Source organism: Crocodylus porosus, unplaced genomic scaffold, assembly GCF_001723895.1.
Source record: "Crocodylus porosus isolate Cpor-Errol unplaced genomic scaffold, CroPor_comp1, whole genome shotgun sequence".
NCBI classification, from domain to species: domain Eukaryota; kingdom Metazoa; phylum Chordata; order Crocodylia; family Crocodylidae; genus Crocodylus; species Crocodylus porosus.
Window position 1 is genome coordinate 52,157,293 of NW_017728918.1, and position 5,037 is coordinate 52,162,329.

The 5,037-nt window shown below is 38.8% G+C and overlaps 1 long non-coding RNA gene across 1 annotated transcript in view; it reads left to right on the plus strand.

The window, feature by feature from the left end:
* Positions 1 to 359: 359 nt before the first annotated feature.
* The window catches only part of LOC109312217, a 15,169-nt gene continuing 10,491 nt past the window's right edge, over positions 360 to 5,037 (plus strand). The window contains exon 1 of the long non-coding RNA XR_002101748.1: positions 360 to 369. This is a non-coding gene — a long non-coding RNA (uncharacterized LOC109312217). The remainder of the gene's footprint in view (positions 370 to 5,037) is intronic.

The following is a 5,037-nucleotide window of genomic DNA, read 5'->3' on the forward strand; positions in this document are numbered from 1 at the left end:
TTGCGGTTAAAATACTAAATGTGAAGTGTGTGTGTGTATGTATATGTGTGTATATATATGTATAAGCATGCTGTATATATTCGTATATACATGAATATGCATTATATACATGGAAAGTGTTCTTGGTATCCTGAAAATAAGCCTTTTAATATATAAACAACCTAAGTAGCATGCTTCAGAGAAAGAACCTTTAATTTGAAATAGGTTCTATGTTGCATGTGGATGGGAGCAGGTTAGGGGCAACACAGAAGAAAAAGGCTGGTTTAATTCAACAGTCACCCCCATTATTATCATATGTTCCTAGTAACTGAGGATGACAATGTCACAGGGAAATCATGTTACGCTCATTGGAAGTGCTGGCCTGTGCATGTCAAGCATTTTTTATCATGGAGCTCAAAGCACTGCTCAGTGTATGCTTCTGCTGCTAGTGCTGTTTTTCATGTACTCTTTCCCTACTCAAGGGCTGTCTACCTTCCCTCCTCTTGGCCTTCCATTTCTGCTTATTTGAGAATCAGAGGCTCCAGAGTGAGGCTCTCTCTTGCTGTTCTGGCTTCATAATTCCTTAATTTTTTGCTGCTCTGTAGGACAGTTTCAACAGGAGGAGTAGGGGCTGGCCTCAATGTAGTCCATCTTATAGTATGGTAGTTAGTACATTTACCTGGAAAGTATGGATATTGGATTAAACTAATTAAATGGAAGAAGTTTCAAATCTAGGTCTCTCATTTTCTGCCTGTTGGCCAAAAGGTATATGGGTTGTCAATCTTCCCTTGGCAATAACATAAGTTTATGTGGGCTGAAGGACAGAAAAATCAGCATGATGACATACACGTACACTTCTGCATTTCCTGTTGCCTGATCTATGTCTTGTATGCTGGCTGGTGTATTTCCCTTCAAGGTAAGTTTTGAATTTCAGAATATGGGCAACCTTGTGGGCACACACTCAAATTTTAAATTGGACATTGTTTAGCATCTCTGCAACTCTATCCTTTGTAGAATTTGGACCTTAAATTAGGGAATTATTATTCATGAGTAAATGCACTTAAGAAGTCAATTAGGATCTGGAACCTAGGGATGACCTCCCAATCAATACTTACATGGTCATTCAATGGACTACCAAGGTATGTAAAATCAGAAATGTTCATAAGTTTAGTTCCATGGATGGATATATAATTGGTGTAACATATTTTTTTCATTGCTGGAAAAATTGCCCTTGATTTTTCTTGAACTGAAGGTTATCCAAACCAGTTGCATAGGCAGCAAAATAGTCTACAAGAAGCTGAATATGGTCCCTGGGTGAGTCATCAGCACACATTCATACACATGCAAAAGAGTTGCATAATGTAGAAAGTGTTGTATAGTTCAGTACACAGTCTGGGGAAAATAAACCACCATCTTGAAGTCTAGAAGTGAATTCCAATAACTGCACTAAGTTCACAGAATTGAAAGACATTAAAATGTCACATCCAAACTATGTCCAGAGTTATTTTTAGACTAAACCAGCCTTTTTTATACTAAAATGAGCTGCAGAAACGTCAAGAAAAGAAAAGAAATAAGTTCTAGGCCTAGTTTTTCCAGGCTTTCTATCCTTCATGTAGGCTAATGATTTAGAAGGTAAAAATGCAAAGGCCTAAAGGGGGAAAGAGACACCAGATTTATTAAGCTTTGGCACTTTATCTTAGCTCCTAGACAGAAACAAGGTCAGAAGGCAGCTGCTTCTGAAGTTAAGGTAGTGTTTGTTCTATGTCTAGTTTATTACCTCATGTTAAATAAGCATGAGTTATGTACAGCCTCAAAATAACCATTACATTAAGAAAATATCTACTTCTACGTTACCAATTTGTCCTGAAAACAGGACACTTGTCTGCTACCACTTAGCAAAAGAAGAATAGATACTTACATATGTTAGACACTAATTTCTTTCTATCTGTATTCCAGATAGTTGATAACTTATATTGTTTATTTCTTTTCTGGTACACACAAACACCGTGCTAAGCCTCCTAAATGGAGAAGTGTACATGAATAAGAAGCTTCTGGACAAATAACAGATGTCTAGATTAAAACATCCTCATACATATAGTATTGGTGATTCTTGAAACATCAAGATACTGATTCTAGCCAAATTTTTCAAACTGTGTGTAAAATTTTCAAATAGCTATTAGGTTCCCAATTCTCATTTGTGCCTTTAAAAAATTCCATTTAGATACCTCAATTTAGTGTTTGAAATCCAAATAAAGGTGCCTAAATGGAAAAGACCTAATTTTCAAATTTATATATGACTTGCAACACCTATTGGCATCATTATAACCAGGTTGTCTTAGTACTTTCAGTGCTTTCAGTCTTCACAAAAAAAACTTATCTGCAGCCACACATGTAATAGGTGATTCTTTGGATAAGGAAGGATGACATAACAAAAGAAACAGTCAAAGAGCTTTTAATGGGTCTGGATAAATTCAAGTTAACAAAACACAATGAACTTCATCCCAGGGTACTGAAAGAGCTGGCTGAAGATCTCAGAGCATTTGCTTATAATATTCATGAGCAGGGCCCAACCTAATTCATGGGGCCTTTTGCCTGAACTTGCAGGCAGAACACAAGTCCGGGCAGTCATTTCATGCATGGGGCATGGTGGACCCCACTATGCCTCTGAATGGTTGAGGAGGCCCCAACCCTAACTGCTGATTAGCTGCAGAGGCTGCCTGCCATGTGGCTGTGGTCTGGCCACTGATTGGCTGCAAAGGTTATTCATCATGCTTCTCCATTCCCTCACCACCAATGACAGGCAACCCTCACAGCCAATCAATGATAAGGGGTGGGGGTGGCAGCCCCCTCCTCCCCACCTACCCTGTTCCTGGCAAGCTACCTCTGTGCTCAATAAGCTTGTTGTCCCACCCCCACCCCCACGCCGCCCCATGGATTTTTCAGATTCCACAGATTTCATGGGTCTTACTCAGACTTTGCAGTCCTTTGCAGTCAGTGCTGGATTTTGTGGCATCTGTGAAATGTGAAAAATCATGAATTCAGTAGGTACCCTATTCATGAAGTAGAGAGTGATGGGCAAGGTACCAGAGGACTGGAAAGGGGCCATGTAGTACCTCTCCTTAACAAAGACAGAAAGGAGGACCCAGGGAAATACAGACTGGTTAGCTTTACCTCAATATCTGGGAAATTACTGGAGCATGTATCATAAGGAAGGACATTTAAAAGCATCTGGGAGAGGAAAGAATGATCACAAATAGCTGTAATGGATTTACTAAGAACAAGTCCTGTCCAACACACTGCATCTCCTTCTTTAACAAGTAACTACTTGGGTGGACTAAGGCAATGCTATTGATATAGTGTATCTGGACTTCAGCAAACCCTTCCCTGGCTGCTACAGGTGTCTGGAGTTTTTTTAAAGCCTTCCTCAGAGGTATTGGCTGCAGCCAAGTCTGGAGATTTTCACTGACGTGTACCAATATTCTTGCTGGAACTTAAACCCAGATGTTATGGTTAGAGGGTCTTGCCCCTCTGTTCAGGGTCACACTGATCTCCATATTTAAGGTCAGGAAGGATTTTTTTCCCCCCGTGCTCAGATTGGTATGGACTGTAGAGATTGTTGTCTTTCCCTGTAGTGGGAAACCTGTCCCCCTTCTTGGGTGTGATTTTCCTAAGAGGTTAGACAGTGGATTTGTATAGGATGGTTTGGATAGGGATGATCCTGACACAAGTCAGGTGTTGTTCTAGATGACCTGTTGAGGTCCCTTCCAGCCTTACTTTTCTATGATTCTACATGATAATCAGGCCATTCATATGTAGGGATGGAATTTGTTTTAATTTTTAAGGACACCTGCTCTTAAGCCAGATAGGTGCTATTGGAAATCCCAGTATAGGTATGTAAACATAGGTACATACATTTATATTTAGAAAACTGATTTTGTTTTGTTTTAATGGTATCTGCTGCTAGTCTGCTTTGTCTTACTCATTGTATATTTCTAAACCTGAAAAATGTACATATGTATTCTTTTGTTGGTTCTCAGGCACTGCAAAATGGGACAAAAATAATTGAGGAATATTGATCACTTTTCATCTGTCTTGAGATTTTTGGGTGAAAAATATTCAATAAGAATTTCAAATTTCCTAATGTATAAAATTTGAGTTAATGTGTAGTTTGAAGGATGCTGATGTCACAATTTTTGGATAAAAGGTAAGAGAAAAATGCCAAAACAAGGTAATTGTGAACATAGATCATTATATTAAAAGAGATGAAAGATAAAAAGACACAATGAAGTAGAATCCAGTTAAGCCATTAAATTAGGAGAGATAAAGAAAACAGATAAAATGCAGAAAACTGGACAGCCTGGTTCAATCATTAGACTAGAAAAACAAAGTACATAGAGATAAAAAGACAATAGATGCTCAGTTGACAAAGTTCTTTTATAGAAATTTCAGAGAAAAAGGTAAGTTGCAAAGGACCTACAGTTATTAATGAAATTAATAGAGAAACTCCAGTTGATTTGAGAGACAACAGAAACAGACCCTAAATTAATAAATAAAAAACATGGAAATATTCCAGGTCCCTATTAGTTTTGGGGATTCATTAAATGCCAACAGTTTAGGCATCTAGGATAGTATGAGATATTACTACTACAGATATAGCCATTTAGAGATCATTACCAAAATATTTGGATTAATAAATTACAGGAAATTAAGTGTATGCATTTTTTTTCTGTATCTATAAAGGGATATTCAAGCTGTATTCAGGTCAGCTGGTCCGGACGATCTCCACCCTAGAGTACTAAGGGAATTGGCTGAGGTCATTGCAGGACCCCTGGCATGGCTTTACGAGCACTTGTGGTGCTCTGGTGTGGTGTCAGAGGACTGGAAGAGGGCCAACATGGTTCCCATCTTCAAAAAGGGGAAAAAAGAGGACCCGGGAAACTATAGGCCAGTTTGTCTTACCTTGATCCTGGGCAAGCTTTTTGAGAAAATTATTCTGGTGCATATCCATGAGGGTCCAGCAGGGGAGATCATGCTTAGGGGCAACCAACATGGGTTCAT